Source organism: Budorcas taxicolor, chromosome 5 (genome assembly GCF_023091745.1).
Source record: "Budorcas taxicolor isolate Tak-1 chromosome 5, Takin1.1, whole genome shotgun sequence".
In the NCBI taxonomy this organism is placed as follows: domain Eukaryota; kingdom Metazoa; phylum Chordata; class Mammalia; order Artiodactyla; family Bovidae; genus Budorcas; species Budorcas taxicolor.
Window position 1 is genome coordinate 149,641,081 of NC_068914.1, and position 20,992 is coordinate 149,662,072.

General features: G+C 45.0%; 1 protein-coding gene across 1 annotated transcript in view; it reads left to right on the plus strand.

The window, feature by feature from the left end:
- Positions 1–5,463: 5,463 nt before the first annotated feature.
- The window catches only part of PARP11 (poly(ADP-ribose) polymerase family member 11), a 35,849-nt gene continuing 20,320 nt past the window's right edge, over positions 5,464–20,992 (plus strand). The window contains exon 1 of the mRNA XM_052640735.1: positions 5,464–5,565. The gene's annotated coding sequence lies outside the window, so the exon portion shown is untranslated. The remainder of the gene's footprint in view (positions 5,566–20,992) is intronic.

The window sequence follows — 20,992 nt, forward strand, 5'->3', positions numbered from 1 at the left end:
GGATTTCTTATAGACGTGCTTTCTGCTTTTAAACTCAAAGCTTCTCACACTGAGTCATGTCTGTGGTCTCTTTCTGGATCACCCCCATTAAGTCCTTTTTGACAGAGTGATGACCCAAACCCCGGAGTGGCGTTCCTGGAAGAAGAACCCAGGCCAGGAATGTCACAGCCTCAGAGGCTTTTTTCAGAGTTCTCCATCCTCTAATTAGGATGGTCGCTCATCTCAGCTGCTGCTTTGGGCCCGCAGCTGTGAGTTGCATGCTGATGTCCATTGCTGTGCCTGCATCATTTCCCCCAGCAGCCAAGGGTAATCATCAGTGGGATTTTCGAGACAGCCTTTCCATTTACTGTGAGTGAATTACTTCATGCTGCATTTTTTTTTTTTTCGGTTGAATTTAATTCCTTGTTCTGTTTTCTAATTAGAAAGATTTATGGGATTCGTTCTGATTTTTTGGAAAAGAACAAATAAAAAAATCCTTCCCAGGGATACTTATCCCAGTTTTGACAAATGTTCCATCTGCTTATTTCACCTCTTAATTCCTGCTGGAGTTGTTAACTGTCAGACTCCGACAACGGGGCTGATTCTGCGACTGCCTCATTGTTGGCTCTTTTTCAGACGGAGGCTGGGTCTTTATACTCAGGGCCGATGGGCACAAATACAGCTCTTTCTCCCTCATTCCTGGACCCTCTTGTGGCCCCTCATCCTCCCTCCGTCTCCTGCTTACTCTTTCTGTCAGATCCTGCCATCTCCCGTATATTATACACTCCTAGTATGCTGGCCCCCATTTTTGGCTGTCCACGTGGCCCTTAAATATAAAATCAAGGACTTCCCTGGTGGTCCAGTGCTTAAGACTTCGCTTCCAGTGGAGGGGTTGCAAGTTCAATCCCTGGTTGGGGAACTAAGATCCCACATGCCTTGCAGCCAAAAAAACCCAAAATGTAAAACAGAAGTGATAGTGTAACAAAGTCAAGAAAGACTTTTTAAAAATGGTCCACATAAATAAATTTTTAAAAAACGTATAAAGAATCAGTTCTAAAAATACCATTAAAATAGCTAAGACTAAATCCTTCACCTCACCAGTCACTTGGTTCTCTATTCTCTTTCTGTTGTCTTAGGGGACATTGATTTTTTTTCCACCATGAATTGGCCTTGCCACTCTTTTCCTTCCTCCGCATGTTTTCTCCATCTGATTATTTTCTTTCCTTCCAGAGATAAGATGGATCTCCTCTGCTCCTCCCCACCCTCGCCTCTCCTTGCCCCTTGGGCCTTTCCTCTGCTCTCTAGGCATTCTGAGATCTAATCCATTCAACCAGAAAAGCTGTGACAAACCTAGACAGCATATTAAAAAGCAGAGACATTACTTTGCCGACAAAGGTCTGTCTAGTCAAAGCTGTGGTTTTTCCAGTAGTCATGTATGGATGTGAGAGTTGGACCATAAAGAAAGCCTGAGTGCTGAAGAATGGATGCTTTTGAACTGTGGTGTCAGAGAAGATTCCTGAGAGACCCTTGGATGATAAGGAGACCAAACCAGTCAATCCTAAGGAAATCAGTCCTGACTATTCATTAGAAGGACTGATGCTGTAGGTCAAACTCCAACCTGATTCGAAGAGCTGACTCACTGGAACAAGAGTCTGATGCTGGGAAAGACTGAAGGCAGGAGGAGAAGGGGATGACAGAGGGTGAGATGGTTGGATGGCATCACCGACTGGATGGATATGAATTTGAGCAAGCTCAGGGAGTTGGTGATGGACAGGGGAGCCTGGTGTGCTGCAGTCCACGGAGTCACAAAGAGTCGGACATGACTGAACGACTGAACTTAGCTGAATCCACTCAACCAGGTGGGAGGGAGGATTCTGTCCCTCAGGATCCCTGGGCTGGGTTTAGGGTGGTTTAAGACATCTCTTGGGCTGCAGTCCATGGGGTCACTAAGGGTCAGACACGACTGAGTGACTTCACCTTCACTTTTCACTTTGATGTGTTGGAGAAGGAAATGGCAATCCACTCCAGTGTTCTTACCTGGAGAATCCCAGGGACGGGGGAGCCTGGGGGCCTCCTGTCTATGGGGTGGCAGAGTCGGACACGACTGAAGCGACTTAGCAGCAGCAGCAGCAGCAGCAAGACATCTCCACCCAGAACACAAGAAAGATAAACGAAAATGTCTTCTCTTTGTCTGGCTTTCCTGAGAAAGCTAGTGACTGTCCATGGTCAGGATGCATAGTTTCTACGGCTGCGGCATTTAGCCCCAGACAATGATGCAATGGGAAGCCGTTCCAGCCTCAGGCTGCGTCACAGAGAGTAAGCTCTTGGAAGACTATGAGAGGCTGAACACATGTCTGGACCATCCCTGGAGACAGTTACAGAAAAGTGCATGATGATGTTTCCTATGAGAACATTCTAGAAAGTCCCAGATCCATTCCATTTCCTCAGAAACATAAGAGGAGTGTTATTATTAATTAGGAGCCCAAATACCCAAGGGGCTTGGGCAGGTAATTTGGATGAGGATAAGAGATACTTGTCTGGTGACTCAGGTAAACCAAGAGTCCGTTCCTAGTCCAAAGTGGTGAGTATTGCCAGTTGTTGCACAGGAAGATGATGTGTAAGGGGAGCTCGAGAGACCTATTATTTAATGTGAAATTTTCCAGGTTTTAAAACGGTGACCATTTATCAAAACTTTTAAAATACTTTGTGTGCTAAAGCTTCTTAGCTCTCAGTTTGAGACCCTGTGACTTAATGTGACCCTGTGACTCATTTCTCACGCTCTCTCTCTAATGGCGGTTATAAGTCCAGAATAATAAGAAAAAAGATGATTGAGAAACTTTGCACTGTTCTTTCCAGTTTATAAAATGTGTTCTCTTCACATTTGGGACACAGCAGTATATTTTAAAAACATATCCATCTGAGGTTGGACGGCATCACTGACTCGCTGGGCATGAGTTCGAGCGAGCTCCAGGAGTTGGTGATGGACAGGGAGGCCCGGCTACAGTCCATGGGGTCGCAAAGAGCCGGACATGACTGAGGGACCAAACTGAACTGAACCTGAGCTCTATGCATCTCACTCTCCAGCTGCCAGGCCAGGCAACCCCAAGGTTTCACAGAAATGAAACCCCACAAAAGGCCCTAACCTTTCCAGTTAAACTTTCATTGTGAAAATCCATTGTCTTCAAGGAAGCGCTAGTTCCTAAATTACTTACTACTGTTCACTTTGCAAAACTTGTTAAAGACAATTGCCATAAACCAGTAACAATTTCATAATTATAGATACATTTTATTCCTAAACAGAAGATGAAAAAATTGAACCCAGCAATTTATTCAAAGAATAATGAATACATGACTAAGGAAAGCTTATTTCAAGAAGGTGAGGATGGGTTGAACATTAGAAAATCTGTTGATTCTTGTGTTATGACTTCCCTGGTAGCTGAGACAGCAAAGAATCTGTGCCTACAGTGCAGGAGATCCAGATTTGATCCCTGGGGTGGGGAGAGCCCCTGGAGAAGGAAATGGCAACCCGCTCCAGTATTCTTGCCAGGAAAAGTCCCAGGACAGAGAAGCCTGGGGGCTATAGCCCATGGGGCTATAAAAACTATAAGCTATTAAAACTATAAGACATTTTCAGTGGGGTAGTACACAAGATAAATACATACAGCATTCCATAGCTTGTATGTACGTTATACACATTTACATTTGAAATATCCATTGATTGATATTTAAGTCGTCTTCAAGTTTTTACTATTCCAAAAAATGTAGCAATAAACATTCTTGTACAGACCATTTCTGTACATTTATTCATTTACCTCCTTGAAATTAGCTCCTAGAAATGGCATTGTTCAATAAAAGATTATGGAAATTTCATATTGCCAAACTATGGGGCAGGGATCTTTATTTAACCTTTTTTTTTTTCCACTTTATTTTTTGTCAAGTGGCTAACCAGTGCCCCAGTATTACTTACTAAATAATCCATTCTTCACTCACCACTTTGTAATAGATTTACTATACATATTGGATTGAAGGATATCTGTGTATCCTATATTTCATAGTAAGTGAAAAAAGTCAGATTCTAAATCTGTAGGTATTCTTGGACAAATAAAAAATTGTAATCTGTGGAGTTATACAAAAGCTCAGAAGTATCTTTTTTTAAAGTTTTTTTCCTTTTTTTTTGACGTGGACCATTTTAAAAGTCTTTGCTGAATTGTTACAATAGTGCTTCCGCTGTTTACATTTTAGTTTTTTGGAGGAGGGGCTTGTAGGATCTTAGCTCCCTGACAAAGGCTAAGCATTGGAAGGTGAATCCTTAACCACCTGACTGCCAAGGAAATCCCTCAGAAGGACCTTAAATTGTTTCCTTATAGTACTTCTTCGCCTAGAAAATCCTTCCCCTCTTGTAGCTCATTTTACCTAGGTAACTTCAATAGGAGGGCATCCTATTTAAGTCTTAGCTTAAATTTCTTGGTGGGTGTGGGGTAGGGGGGCTCAACATAGTGGATAGGCAGACACCTTGTCCTAGGTAAGCATTCTTTCAAAGAATCCTGTACTTGCCATACTACCTACAAACCATCCTGCACGTTCCTACTTATCTAAATTATACCTTATTGTTTCTCTGGACCCCAAGCTCTATGAGGGCTGCATACGGGTTAGTCTTACTCACTCTGGAGCCTAGCACAGTGCCTGGCAAAGAACCTTCACTAACTGAGCACTTACTGTTTGCCAAATACCGCGCTAGGTGCTTTTAACAACCTCACTACACCCTTGCTAAGTCACTTCAGTCGTGTCCGACTCTGGGCGACCCCATAGACGGCAGCCCGCCACTCTCCCCCGTCCCTGGGATTCTCCAGGCAAGAACACTGGAGTGGGTTGCCATTTCCTTCTCCAATGCATGAGAGTGAAAAGTGAAAGTGAAGTCGCTCAGTCGCGTCCGACTCGTAGTGACCCCATGGACTGCAACCTACCAGGCTCCTCCATCCATGGGATTTTCTAGGCAAGAGTACTGGAGTGGCTTGCCATTGCCTTCTCCGCGCTACACCCTTAGATACTATTATCACCTCAGTTCTGAGCGTGAGGAATCCGAGTCTGAGCGTGAAAGCTTGTCCTGGGGGCTATTAATTCCCAGGCCTGTCTACCTCTTGGTCACTACGCGGTGATCAATAAATATAAGAGGGAGAACAGCCAGCGAGGCTTGACGTTCTCTCACAGTGGACGTTACACTACAGCTGCAGCCCTGGAGGGGCGCTTGGACTGAAAGCCCTTAAACAACCCCAGGACCACTTAGACTCTCGCAGGCCCCGCCCACCCCGCGGCGAGGCCGGAAGGGAGCGTCAGGGGCGGGGCGGGCTTCCGGGGACGGGGCGGGGCCGGCGTTGGTTGGCCGGCTGCAGCCGGAAGTCGGGAGGTTTGGGGTCCGAAGACGCTGGCCTGTAACAGGGGAAAAGGAGGCCTACGAGAAGGTTGCCTCTCCAGCCCTTGGCTCCCGGGGACCCTCGGGAAAAACCGAGTGCCCCGACCCTGCGGCCGGCCCCTTCCCCTAGGCTCTCTCCGCTCGATTTCGCCACCGCTATGTGGGAAGCGAATCCGGTGAGTAGCCGGGAGGGATGGGGCGGACCGATGGGCGGGGTTGACGGGAGAGGGCGGGGCGGAGTTCCCGGGAACTGCGCCCCCCACACCCCGCACCTCTCCTGGCCCAGCCGGCCGGCTGTTGAGTTCCGAGAACGCGGAGGCCCCGGGTTCGGCGGCTCCGGCAGCGCCTTGCGATCAGTGGAGAAGGCTCGGTGGGTCCCCAGCGCTGGGCAGGCTGTCTGTCCCGTCCCAGTGATTGATTTGGACTCGCTGTGGTTTCTCTGCCCCCCGTCCCGCCACACCGTCGTTTTAGACTGTGTTTTGCTGTCTGGCTGGCGTTTCCTGGGCCTCGAATCTGTGAGTCTTCGTTAGGCTCAGATGTACTTGCCAGCCCCCCACCTCACCCCTCTCCAAAGCGAAGGGGCTTTCCCCCCGGACTCTCCCCTGAATGGGCCTAAGGGGAACCGCCGGGGCGCCTTTCCCCTTTCTGATGGACAGCCTGCGAAAACTGGGGTGGGAGGGGTGGAGGGGCGAACGTATGTTCTTAGATTTTTTTTTTTCCTCCCCCGGATGGACAGAAGTGGTGACCTGGAGCGTTTCCGTTGCAAGTCTTTTTCCCTCCGGTATTCTCATTGTGTCTACATATATTTTTGTTTATTTTGCTTTTGGACCTTAACTTAATATGCAGCTTTCAAAGAGAGGAGTCCGTTTGCCATCTCCTGTTAGAGGCGAAGTCGCCTGGTAACACAAATACACTCTATTTACACCTTTGAGTTAACTGGAAAATGGCAGAATCATGTATCAGCGAATTGTTGGCCAAAATATGTGCAGCTACCCCGTCTACTGAGAGAAATTCCTAAGTCTACTTTAATAACCTCGTTTCCACATTTGCAGTAACACCTTTTCTGTCATCAGTACTACATCTTCCCCATCCCTGGAATATATTTCCAGGTAAATAAGAGAGTTATCAGTAAATTCCCATCTGTTTTTCCCCAGCAGAAACTAGTCTGTTGCTCTAGATTTTTTCGCTACATGTTGTGGTTCCATCCCAGACCTTCGTGTAATGATGGTCATCATTTAAGACCTTTTTTTTTTTTTTTTCGCTCGGACATAGAATCCTCTAATATAAGGCCACATCAGAGGAAAGTAATTGCTGGGTTTTGATTTTAGCAAAAATAATTGCAGATTGTGAGAATGTATTCTGCTTATATATTCACTTTCGCTGTCATCAGTCAGTTTCATATATTATTATTACATGTGTGTTTGTGAGTATATTCAGTTTTTATTGGCTGTCCTCTTTCTGGTTTCTCCGTAACACATCTTTACTCATCTAAGTACATGTCTTGCTCAGAGTCACATATCTTAAATCCTTCATTATGTTGTAAGCTCCACAGGGGCAGAGATTTTTGTCTGTTTTGTTTCCTGTGGCATCCACAGACTAGGGAAGAGAGCCTGGCATATAGCGGGTGCTCAGTAAATGCCTGTTGAATTCACAAAGGCCATTGTATCAACACTGAGAAGACTCCTTTGCTCCATTTTTTTTCTCCTCCATCACGTACATATCAGAATTCACTGTTGGGTCACTGGTGTGTTTGTGAGGGTTGTAGAGGCGCTAGTGAATATCTCCTGTATTTAGTTTGTTATGTCATTATCTCACTTCTTTGGAAGGAATGCTTGGTTTTCTCTGAAATCACCCTAGCGATTTTGCTTGATTTCAGTAGCGCAGACTGACTTGTTAATTGTGATGAACTTTCCACCTACAAACCCACATTCTTCTTCTGACCCTTGTCATGCCACTCTAACGTGTCTTAATGCTCCTGTGTTTTCTTGCTGATACTGGTTTTCTTCCTCTGAGCATGTGAATACTGTCAATAAGGACAGTTTGTGAAGTGGAAGTCGCTCAGTCATGGCCAGCTCTTTGCGACCCCATGGACTACATAGTCCATGGAATTCTCCAGGCCAGAATACTGGAGGCGGTAGCTTTTCCCTTCTCCAGGAGATCTGCCCAACCCAGGGACTGAACCTAGGTCTATTTTGTATAAATACAGTTAGCATCCTGCATTTGGTTTTCCTCTGGCAATTTGTTAGTTTCTTTTAATAGAAGAAGCATCTGGATTGTCTGTCCAGCTGTGCTCCTGGAGTAAAAATTAATTTTAATGTTTTTCTAAACCAAACACAATTGGGAAGATGAAAAAAAATGCATCCTAAAGATGAATATTTTGGGGGGGGCTCCAAAATCACTGCAGATGGTGGTTGCAGCCATGAAATTAAAAGACGCTTACTCCTTGGAAGAAAAGTTATGACCAACCTAGACAGCATATTGAAAAGCAGAGACATTACTTCGCCAACAAAGGTCCGTCTAGTCAAGGCTATGGTTTTTCAAGTGGTTATGTATGGATGTGAGAGTTGGGCTGTGAAGAAAGCTGAGTGCCGAAGAATTGATGCTTTTGAACTGTGGTGTTGGAGAAGACTCTTGAGAGTCCCTTGGACTGCAAGGAGATCCAACCAGTCCATTCTGAAGATCAGCCCTGGGATTTCTTTGGAAGGAATGATGCTAAAGCTGAAACTCCAGTACTTTGGCCACCTTATGCGAAGAGTGGACTCATTGGAAAAGACTCTGATGCTGGGAGGGATTGGGGGCAGGAGGAGAAGGGGACGACCAAGGACGAGATGGCTGGATGGCATCACTGACTCGATGGACGTGAGTCTGAGTGAACTCTGGGAGTTGGTGATGGACAGGGAGTTGTGGCGTGCTGCGATCCATGGGGTCGCAAAGAGTCGGACACGACTGAGCGACTGAACTGAACTGAAAGATAAATACAGGTGACTCTGTTACCCACCAGTGTGAATTACTGTTTACCATTTCTTTCCATTGAACGGTATAATAAATTCTACTTTGTGGATGAAGGCATAGTGAACTGCTTTAATTGAAGACGTCTGCTAGTTTCTCCCTGTATTGTTTTGGTAGTATCCATGACTCTGATATGCTACCTGTAATCTGCAAATATATCTCCTCTGGCAAATACACCTCCTGTGTGATACTGTATTCTACTTGCAAGTGTTTTGGGGAGATACTGCACTGACTCTGGCTGTGGTAATACTAGAAGCAGCCGCCCCCTTCCACCTGGAAAGTCCCCCAGACATGTTTGGAGTGTGGAAGATCACCATGAACTTGCAGCATTTCCTTGGGTGGGGGGAAACCCCACACAAGAAAACCAAGGAGCTATAAATAAACTTTATCTCAGCACACAGTTTTATTTTCCTTTTTCAAGACAGTCATGAGGTTGGTGGTGATTCTGTTCAAGTCTTTTACCAGCCAGGCACCGACCGAGGCAGACCCGGTTGACAGGCGGCAGGCTCTCAGTTCCAGTGGGGGTTCCTGGCAGTTCTCCACCCACTGGGGGAGGCAGCCCTTGGCCAGTGTCCCCCAGTTTAGGAAAACGGCCAGATCTGCAGAAAGGACTTGGAAGGGGCGCCATCACTGCCTTGATTCTGCATACCCTGATGTTGCCTTTTGCTCTCTCTGCCATTGTCTACCCCTCTTTGCTGAAAATAGATTGTCAACATTATGGCAACCCACTCCAGTACTCTTGCCTGGAAAATCCCATGGACGGAGGAGCCTGGTAGGCTACAGTCCATGGGGTTGCAAAGAATCGGACACGACTGAGCGACTTCACTTTCACTTTTACATGGGAGGGAGTTCCAGCTTCTCTCTGATGACAGAAAGTGAAAAGTGACAAACGTCTCTTAAGATAACAAATCATCTCTTGCAGCAGCAGGGCCTTAGTTCATAAAGAGTGATAAACTCTTGAGAAATTCCTTGTCCCTTGTTAGCTCGGACAGTGAGAACAGTCTAGTGACATAGTGGAGGGAGGAGGAGATGACTCCCCAAGATCAGGCAGGTGGGGAAGCCACGGAACCGTTAGCACCCGTGTCCTCGCTACCTCCATCCTGCCACTTGCAGGAGCCGTGATGATGTTTGTAAGTCAGTGCAGGGCTTCACCTGCAAAGCCTCCTTTTCCTCTCTTGTTTTATCATCACAGCTGAGCTGCTTCCAGACTTCTCTCCTTTCCCTGTCCAGCGTCTTGAGAAAATAGTCTTACACTTTTGGTCATTCTTACTCAAACCTCAGCTCCGCCAGCCCCGCCTCTGCCCCAGCACCTGGCTTGCTGGGAGGTCACTGAGAGCTTAAGAATCACACAACGCCCACCTGCACACCTGACCCTCTTCTGTCTTTCTGCAACATTAATGCCACTGGAAGTATTTCTCACAACTTCCTCTCTTTTTTTGGAATTTTCTGGGACTGTACTTCTTTGGATTTCTTTTCCTTCCTGTGATTTATCCTTGAATCCTGATCTTGGCTTAGCTGCACTGCCTTCTTCTGCCCTGAAATGTTCCACCTTCCCCTTGTTCTTGTCTCAGCGCGTCTTTCTGAACTCCTAGGGTTCATATCACTCTGATGGCCGTGCCTGCCCAATGTACACCATTAGTCCTGATCCCCTCTCTGAACTGGGGGATGGACAGAGCTACCAGTTGTCTGTCCAAGAGTTCACAGGTAGTATGTCTAAACCCAGCTCCCTGAGCCATCGAGTCATGATTTGACCCCATCAACAAACACGAGATAAATACCTGCTTACTCCAGACACTAGGAAGGGACCAGTGCAAACCTGGACCACATCAGAGCCTGTCCTCAAGGGCTGGAGGTATAGTTTGAATGGGGCCAGTGTTGCCAGAGGGTGTCTGGGGGACTGGGTAGGTTTAGTGAAGTAACAGAGTTTGAGCTAGGTGTCCAAGTCCCAAGATGTGGTCTCATGGAAGGGACAGAGGAAGCAAAATAGCTGAAGCCCGCGAAAGCAAGAGAGAATGACCCGTACAGCTTCAGTGGAGGAGTGACATGGAAGAAGAGCATGGCTGGTGGGTCAAGTCTAGGTGAGGACATCGCAAGAGAATGAGTGTGGAGGGCTGTAGGGGGCGGCAGCTGACATCTGTGGCTGTGCGTGTGTGGAGTAGGCAGTGCCTTTCATAGACGTACCCTTGGGCTGGAGAGGGGATGGAGGTAGGGTGGGTTCCTCGCGGGGAAAATTTAGACAGTGTAGTGTCTATGCAGACATGTTCTCAAGATCAGCATCCACTCGGGGTTTGGTAACTGAGAGCTGCTTCCAGACTTCTCTCCTTTCTCTGTCCAGCGTCTTGAGAGAATAGTCTTACACTTCTTGTCGTTCTTACTCAAACTTCAGCTCCCCCAGCCCTTCCTCTGCCCTAGCACCTGACTTGCTGGGAGGTCACTGAGAACTTTGGCATTGTCTTGGCATTCTCTATAATTGTTCTGGCAGTGGGTTTAGCTGAGCTTAGAGAGGCAGGTGACGTGTGCTGTGTTTGGTGGCTGGGGGCAACACTGACTAGTTTTAAGGGGTCCTCCGATACTTCTGTGAGGTGGGGCCTTGTAAATTACTGTCCTTTTGTTTATTGATGAGACAAAGGCTCAACCTTAGGTGCACTTTCTGAATATAGGCAGCCCAGTTTTCAACACAGAGCTTTCTGGCCCCAGAACAGGTGCTCTTCCCATTCCAACTTGGGATGTAGGATTTAGAGTGAGTGTAAAAGACCCTGTGGGGAGGGCTGCAGGGAACCAGAGCTAAAGGAATGGCTCCTGAACTGCAGAAAACCCTTGTGATGACATCTCTGGGGATTCAGGACTTTTCTAGTGATGCCACCCATGAGCAGGAGGAGAAGGACAACGTGGCCCTCCTGGGATTGGCACTGCGGGCACCGCACAGGGCTTGGGGTGAGTCTGATGTCACTGCAGATCACAGAGTCGGGGACAAAGCTGGGGATGTGTGTTCGTGGTTGAGGCCTGAAGGGATGGCGTGGGGTGGTTCACCGAGGGAGCCCCACCTGGCCTGGTGCTCACACAGGGTGTTGAGGCCTTTGGCACGTGCAGCTTCCCCTCCCAGAGTTAGACTTGCTTTGGAAATAAGGTCTGAGATCGCTCACTCATTTATTTAGCATTTACTATAAGCCAGTGAGTTCTCAGGCCCAGAGTTCACGGTGGTGAGCAACCCAACAGGCCTGGCCCTTGTGGGTTTGCGGTCTGTGCAGTGAGGCAGACATTACACCGATAACTGCACTGTAGCATTCAACTCCAACTATAGTAGGGGCTCTGGAAGAAAAAGCACAGTGGGATGTGTAAGAGGAGGAGCTAGTGCTGGACGAGGAGATCCGGTCAGGCCACCCAGTGAGAGCTCCTTCTGCAGAGATCTGAGGGACTGAGCAAGGGTTAGCCAGGGACAGTCATCATGGGAGGGGAAGAGGGCTGCTCAGACAGCAGAAATGCCCCGAGTGAAGGCCCCGAGGCAGGAAGGAGCTTGAGAGAGAAGCTGTCTGTGGCTGGAACGCCGGGAACCAGGAGTCCGGCTGGTAGTTCGTTAGGAATAGGCCACGTGTGGATTTGTGGCACCTGTTTAGGATTTGACCTTTACCCTTGGAGGAGGGGTTTTACAAAGATCATTCTGGCTGCTGTGGGGAAGATGAGTTCTGTGTTAAGAGAGTGTGCGAGGCAGAGTGATGGGCTGCCAAAGATCTCCACATCCTGGTCACCAGAAAGTGTGACTCTTGTCAGGTCACAGAGCAAAGGGGAGTTAAGATTGCCAGTCAGCTGACTAACAGTGGGGATTGTGTCTTGAATTGTACAGGTGTACCCAGTGTCATCATCACTGGGTCCTTAAAAGCAGAAGATGGCGATAGGAGTGAGTCAGGGAGCGTGAGGCTGGAGGCAGAGCCACAGATGTGCGTCGTTGCTGACTGGAGGTGGACTAAGGGAGCCATAAGCAAGCAGTGCGATTGATTGGCTTTTAGAAGCTGGAAAAGCGGAGGAAATTGAGCCCCCGACAGCCTCCAGATAGGAACCAAGCCCACCTTAATTTTAGCCTGTGAGGCCCACATCAGACCGCAACAGATCTGTGAGATGAGAAAGTGTGTTCTTTTAAGCCACTGAGTTGGTGGTGGTTTGTTCTGGCAGCGACTGGAACTTACACGGACGGACATCTGAAGGACCATGGGGAGGCACTTAGGGAGCTGTAGTGTGTGGTCCAGGGTTGAGGAGAGCAGGGTGGATCAACCCAGGTCAACCCAGTTGCCAAATTGACACACTTATAATATCAGATAACTGTAGGATTCAACCAGCCAGGATGTTTGGAAGATGGGAGCAAGCGGATTCTTGGACTGCTTCAGTCTCTGGAAAGTATCTTTTCCTGTTCTCTTGTAACACTGGTTGTGTTCTTTATATATTCACAATACTAAGGTCAGTCTTACTCTCTGATGAGTCAGGAAAACCATCAGATTCTTGGAAGAAATCAGAGCCTAGCAATTGACCCATTTCCAGCATAGTTTGGTGACTTTGTGAAATCTGGTATTGTATTCTCAGCATTAAAATTTGGGGTAAAAAAAGCTTTAGGGATATTTTTGCCTTGTACTAGTAGGTTGCCATTATTTACGATGCTGACTAGTCAGCATCACTTCCTTAGGCCTCTGGAAATCAAGCATGACCATAGGCTTAATCCGTATCACGAAGAAGTGTTTTTAATCTCATCCCTACCTTCAGCAACTCTTGTCAGCACTTTTATCCTTGGCAGCCGGTAAGTCAGGTGGGGAGAGGACTCTTACAGACACTGCCATTTCTTCCTTCAGCATATGAAAGCACGTGCTCTGAGGTGGCAGGATTTGCTGGTATTTGGTTTTCACTTTTTCCTTCCACAGCCAGTTACAATCGGGAGGCGCATCGCTGCCTTCTGAGTGTCCCAGATGTTTAAGCATCATTTAGGAACCCAGCAGCACATCTCCTTGCTGTTTGTATAGCTTGAGCTCTTTTAGTTGTGAATAAATTGCACCTTTTCCAGCCCACGTCACAGCCCACAAAAGTATCATTGCCTGAATGAAAGCCAACTTCACCTGTACCATGAGTTCCCATCAGTAAACAGAACAGAAGGCTGTCGAGTTTTCCTACCGTTACGTACTACATGTACTACAAGAATGGATTTGTATTTTCTCTCTAGTAGTCGGTTCAATTTTAAAACTAAATACATGTTGAAACACTCAAGTGATAACAATCACTCTGCTGTATCATTTGCCATTGATAAGATGTGACTTCCAACAGTAATTTAATAAAGAAATTTTGTCAGTAGCTTGTTTTTTTGGGGGGGCACAGCAGTTAAATTGGGCGTTAAATTTGGATTGACAGGTTCTCAGCAATATCAAGACTTTTACTCATTTTACCTAGGTAATGCCTGTTTAGCCTGAGTTCCTCTGTATCCTTATCAACAAAGCAGATTGATTTGGGCTCTGTTTGAAAATTGTGTAGAAGTTTATTTGTTTTTACACCATTATATTTGCTGAACACCAGCTTATATGAACTGATTAACACAGACTGAACATAGGCATTATGGTAAGAAAATAAAGGATTTTTGTGAAAGTCATTATTAATCTTATATTTCAACTTTGCAAACTGCATGTGAACAGATTTCTTCCTTTACCTTTTTTTCTCTGAAAATGCCCTTGAACTACTTCCTAATTCTTAAGGACCATGTTTTAAAGATGCTAAGGAAGACAAAAAGGGACTAGGACCAAGCACCAGGAACCTGTGAAGTTATAGCTTGAATAGATGTAAAGTTGCAAAGGGTTGAGGATCATGACCAGAAATCTGAGATGATTTGGAGAGTGTGATTCAATGAAAACTGAGAAAACAGTAATTTAGATTAACGGGTAAAATGTCCTGAGAGATTAAATAAGATAAGGTCTGATAAAGGTGCACAGGACTGAGCACAGCTCACTGGAGGTCCTGGCAAGCGCCTGTGTGCATGCGCGTGTCTGTCTGTGACAGTGGTAGGAGGTGCTGGGCCAGAAGCTGGAAAACCTAAGTTAGAGTAGGGTTTAGCGTGCCTGGAAAGGGAACCAATAAGCACAGTGTGTGTAGACACACAGTTATAGTTAGTAAGCCTCCACAGGAGATGAGGCGGAATCCCCAGAGCACTCAGCTGAAAAGAAGATTGAAAAAAAAGATGAAAAGGGGACAAGTAAAAAGCAAATAGCAAGATGATAAACCTAACCAATCAATAATAATAAATAATATGCCAGACATCCCAGTTAGAAGGCAGATTGTCAGATTAGATTAAAAAGCAAAACCCAACTGTAAATTGTCCACAGGTAACACACATGGAAAATGAAGACACAAGTAGGATAAAACTAAATGGAAAGAGATACACAGTGCTAACTCTAGTTGAGACAAAGACTGGTATATTAATATTATAGTAGGTTTCAGTGATAATGGTATTATTAGTTATAAAGAATGCCGTATCCTAATGATAAAGAAGTCAGTTCATCAGAAACAGCCTTAAACATTTATACACCCAATAACAGTATCAAGATACATGGAACAAAACTAATAAAACTGTAAGGGGAAATAGACAAATCCCAGTTGGAGATTTTCATACTCCTGTCTCAGTAATTGATGGAATAAGTAGTTATGAATGGGCAAGGGTATAGAAGACTTGAACAACAGTATCAACATCAGCTTCACATAATCAATATTTATAGACCATTAATTACATCCAACAACTGCTGAATACACATTTCTTTTTTAATTACACAGAATATTTAGCAAGATAGGTCATATTTCTAGGCCATGAAAGGAGTCTAAATACATTTAAAAGAATTTGGGTCATAGGTGTACTCTCTGAGTGAAATGGAATTAAATTAGAATTCAGTAAACAAAAGATCTGTGAAATCCGCGAGTATTGGTAAGTAAATAGTAACCTTACAAAACCCATTGATTAAAGAAATAAGGAAAAATAGAACATGAAAACCTATCAAATTTGTGGTATGCTGCTAAGCATTACTCAGGGCAAGTTATAGATGCTTTTATATATATATAAAGTCACAAATCAGTGACCCCAGCTTCCTCCTTAAGAAATGAGAAAAAGAAGAGCAAATTAAACTAAAGCAGGAAGAAAGATAAAGTTTAGAGTGAAAATCACGAAAATGAAACAACAGAGAAAATGAAACCAGAAGAAAAAATAGAAAAAAGGAATACAGATTACCAATATTGAGAATGAGACAGACAATATCACTACATATTCTACAAATGTGAAAGGATAGTAACGGGATGTTATGAACAACTGAATGTCAATTAGTGTGATGACTGAGATAAAATTGACATGTTCTAAGACACAAATTACCAAAGCACGCTCAAGAAATAAATCACACAAATAGCCCAATATTTACTAAAGAATTTAAATTTGTAGAAGAAACTTACCCACAAAGAAAACTGCAGGTGTAGTTGCTTGCCAGTGATTTTTATAAACATTTAAGAAAGAAAGAATACCAATTTTGCTTAGACTTTCAGAAAATTGAAGTTAAGGTAATACTTCACCACTCATTCTATGAAACTGTCACCATGCCAATACCAAAACCAGTCAAAGACGCTATAAGACAACTACAGATCAACATCCCTAATGAATGTGGATGCAAACATTCTAAAGACAATTTTAGCACATTAGACCTATTAATATATATATAAGGTTAATGCATCATTACCAAATGGTGTTTATCCCCCAAATTCAAGGTTTGTTTAATATCTGAATAGCAATCAGTATGTGTTAGTCACTCAGTCATGTCTGACTCTTTGTGACCCCATGGACTGTGGCCCACCATGTGCACTTCTGTGCATGGGATTCTTCAGGGGGAATATTGGAGTGGGTAGCCATTCTCTTCAAGGGATCTTCCTGACCCAGGGATCAAACCCAGGTCTCCTGCATTGTAGGCAGATTCTTTATCATCTGAGCCATCAGGGAAGCCCAGCAATCAGTATAACTCATCTGCAAATACCCTAAAATGAAAAACCATATGATTTATTTCAATGCATGCAGAAAATGCATTTGACAAAATCCAGTATCTCTTCCTGATACAAGGTCAGCTGCCTAGGACCGGAAGAAAACATGCTCAGCCTGAGAAGGGGTGTACAGTTCAGTTCAGTCTCTCAGTCGTGTCCGACTCTTTGCGACCCCATGAATCGCAGCACGCCAGGCCTCCCTGTCCATCACCAACTCCCGGAGTTCACTCAGACTCACGTCCATCGAGTCAGTGATGCCATCCAGCCATCTCATCCTCGGTCGTCCCCTTCTCCTCCTGCCCCCAATCCCTCCCAGCATCAGAGTCTTTTCCAATGAGTCAACTCTTCGCATGAGGTGGCCAAAGTACTGGAGTTTCAGCTTTAGCATCATTCCTTCCAAAGAAATCCCAGGGCTGATCTCCTTCAGAATGGACTGGTTGGATCTCCTTGTAGTCCAAGGGACTCTCAAGAGTCTTCTCCAACACCACATTTCAAAAGCATCAATTCTTCGGCACTCAGCCTTCTTCACATCCATACATGACCACAGGAAAAACCATAGCCTTGACTAGACGGACCTTAGTCGGCAAAATAACGTCTCTGCTTTTGAATGTGCTATCTAGGTTGGTCATAACTTTTCTTCCAAGGAGTAAGCGTCTTTTAATTTCATGGCTGCAGTCACCATCTGCAGTGATTTTGGAGCCCAAAAAAACAAAGTCTGACTCTGTGTCCACTGTTTCCCCATCTATTTCCCATGAAGTGATGGGACCAGATGCCATGATCTTAGTTTTCTGAATGTTGAGCTTTAAGCCAACTTTTTCACTCTCCTCTTTCACTTTGATCAAGAGGCTTTTTAGTTCCTCTTCACTTTCTGCCATAAGGATGATGTCATCTGCATATCTGATGTTATTGATATTTCTCCCAGCAATCTTGATTCCAGCTTGTGTTTCTTCCAGTCCAGCGTTTCTCATGATGTACTCTGCATATAAGTTAAATAAGCAGGGTGACAATATACAGCCTTGACACACTCCTTTTCCTATTTGGAACCAGTCTGTTGTTCCATGTCCAGTTCTAACTGTTGCTTCCTGACCTGCATACAGATTTTTCAAGAGGCAGGTCAGGTGGTCTGGTATTCTCATCTCTCTCAGAATTTTCCACTGTTTATTGTGATCCACACAGTCAAAGGCCTAGGCATAGTCAATAAAACAGAAATAGATGTTTTTCTGGAACTCTCTTGCTTTTTCGATGATCCAGCAAATGTTGGCAATTTGATCTCTGGTTCCTCTGCCTTTTCTAAACCCAGCTTGAACATCTGGAAGTTCACGGTTCACGTATTGTTGAAGCCTGGCTTGGAGAATTTTAAGTATCACTTTACTAGCATGTGAGATGAGTGTAATTGTGCGGTAGTTTGAGCGTTCTTTGGCATTGCCTTTCTTTGGGATTAATGAAAACTGACCTTTTCCAGTCCTGTGGCCACTGCTGAGTTTTCCAAATTTGCTGGCATATTGAGTGCAGCACTTTGACAGCATCATCTTTCAGGATTTGAAATAACTCCACTGGAATTCCATCACCTCCACTAGCTTTGTTGGTAGTGATGCTTTCTAAGGCCCACTTCACTTCACATTCCAGGATGTCTGGCTCTAGATGAGTGATCACACCATCGTGATATCTGGGTTGTGAAGATCTTTTTTGTACAGTTCTTCTGTGTATTCTTGCCACCTCTTCTTAATATCTTCTGCTTCTATTAGGTCCAGACCATTTCTGTCCTTTATTGAGCCCATCTTTGCATGAAATGTTCCCTTGGTATCTCTAATTTTCTTGAAGAGATCTCTAGTCTTTCCCATTCTGTTGTTTTCCTCTATTTCTTTGCATTGATCACTGAGGAAGGCTTTCTTATCTCTTCTTGCTGTTCTTTGGAACTCTGCATTCAGATGCTTATATCTTTCCTTTTCTCCTTTGCTTTTCGCTTCTCTTCTTTCCACAGCTATTATTAAGGCCTCCCCAGACAGCCATTTTGCTTTTTTGCATTTCTTTTCCATGGGGATGGTCTTGATCCCTGTCTCCTGTACAATGTCATGATCCTCATTCCATAGTTCATCAGGCACTCTATCTATCAGATCTAGGCCCTTAAATCTATTTCTCACTTCCACTGTATAATCATAAGGGATTTGATTTAGGTCATACCTGAATGGTCTAGTGGTTTTCCCTACTTCCTTCAATTTAAGTCTGAATTTGGCAGTAAGGAGTTCATGATCTGAGCCACAGTCAGCTCCCGGTCTTGTTTTTGTTGACTGTATAGAGCTTCTCCATCTTTGGCTGCAAAGAATATAATCATTCTGATTTCGGTGTTGACCATCTGGCGATGTCCATGTGTAGAGTGTTCTCTTGTGTTGTTGGAAGAGGGTGTTTGCTATGACCAGTGCATGTTCTTGGCAAAACTCTTATTAGTCTTTGCCCTGTTTCATTCCCCATTCCAAGGCCCAATTTGCCTGTTACTCCAGGTGTTTCTTGACTTCCTACTTTTGCATTCCAGTCCCCTATAATGAAAAGGACATCTTTTTTGGGTGTTAGTTCTACAAGGTCTTGTAGGTCTTCATAGAACCGTTCAACTTCAGCTTCTTCAGTGTTACTGGTTGGGGCATAGACTTGGATTACGGTGATAATTGCATGGTTTGCCTTGGAAACGAACAGAGATCATTCTGTCATTTTTGAGCTTGCATCCAAGTACTGCATTTCAGACTCTTTGTTGACCATGATGGCTACTCCATTTCTTCTGAGGGATTCCTGCCCGCAGTAGTAGATATAATGGTCATCTGAGTTAAATTCAGTCCATTTTAGTTTGCTGATTCCTAGAATGTTAACGTTCACTCTTGCCATCTCTTGTTTGACCACTTCCAATTTGCCTTGATTCATGGACCTGACTTTCCAGGTTCCTATGCAATATTGCTCTTTAAGGCATCGGACCTTGCTTCTATCACAGTCACGTCCACAGCTGGGTACTGTTTTTGCTTTGGCTCCATCCCTTCATTCTTTCTGGAGTTATTTCTCCACTGATCTCCAGTAGCATATTGGGCACCTACTGACCTGGGGAGTTCCTCGTTCAGTATCCTATTATTTTGCCTTTTCATGCTGTTCGTGGCGTTGTCAGGGCAAGAATACTGAAGTGGTTTGCCATTCCCTTCTCCAGTGGACCACATTCTGTTAGACCTCTCCACCATGACCCGCCTGTCTTGGGTTGCCCTGCGGGCATGGCTTGGTTTCATTGAGTTAGACAAGGCTGTGGTCCTAGTGGGACTTCCGTGGTGGCTCAGACGCGTGGTCCTAGTGTGATTAGATTGGCTAGTTTTCTGTGAGTGTGGTTTCAGTGTGTCTGCCCTCTGATGCCCTCTTGCAACAGCTACCATCTTACTTGGGTTTCTCTTACCTTGGGCGTGGGGTATCTCTTCACGGCTGCTCCAGCAAAGCGCAGCCGCTGCTCCTTACCTTGGACGAAGGGTATCTCCTCACTGCCGCCCTTCCTGACCTTCAACGTGGGATAGCTCCTCTAGGCCCTCCTGTACAGAAAAGGTTAACTAAACAGGCCTGGGCTGCTCAAACTGCACATTCTCAAGAAAGAGCCTATTTTCATGACTGTTCTTTCCTGAACTCCAAAGAACTGAACTCTTGGAATTGGTTATCTAATGAGTGTAATTGCATGCTCGCAATCTTCAGCCATTCTCTATCAGTGTCCAGATAGTTTATACCAGCAGTGTGATTCATGGTGAGTTCTAACCTTCTGGAGGTCTGGAACTTTGGCAGCTGAGGTGGGTCACCCACACAGGTGCTATATGCTTGCATGACCAATACCCAGTAGAACCCTGGACACCTAGGCTCAGGTGAATGTCCCTGGTGGGCAGCACTTTGTTGCCCACATAGTTTCTGGGAGAATTAGGTGTCCTGTGTGACTCCAGTGGGAAGGGACACTTGAAAGCTTGAACATGGTTCCTCTGGCCTTCACCCCGTCCGCTTTCCCCGTGGTGTTTATTTTACTCTGTATACTTTTACTGTAATAAACTGTAGCCATGAATCAACCAACTCTGAGTCCTGTGAATTCTCTCATGAGCCTGAGGTTGACCTTGGGGACCCCTGACCCAAGGGACATCTATGAAATAACCTGTATCTAATATCAAACTTGGTAGTCAAAGACTGAATGCTTCCCCACTAAGATCAGGAAAGAGGAAGTGATGCTTATTGTTTATGCACCTTTATCCTAGAAATTATAACCAGTGCAGTAAGACAAGAAAAAGAAAGCACAGAAAAGAACAGACATCTGTATGCTAGGAGAAAGAAGGAAAGCTTCAGTCTGTATGACGCCTGTATAGAAAATGTGATGAAATGTCCAGAAGTTTTCTAGAAATAATAAGTGAGTTTACTAAGGTTGCCAAATTACAGAAACCATATCCCCAAATCAACATATCTCTACATACTAGCAACATTCAATCAAAAATTGAAATTTCAAATGCAGTTCCATTTACAGTAGTATCAAAAATATGACATACCTAGGCATGAATCTTGCAGAAATGATGT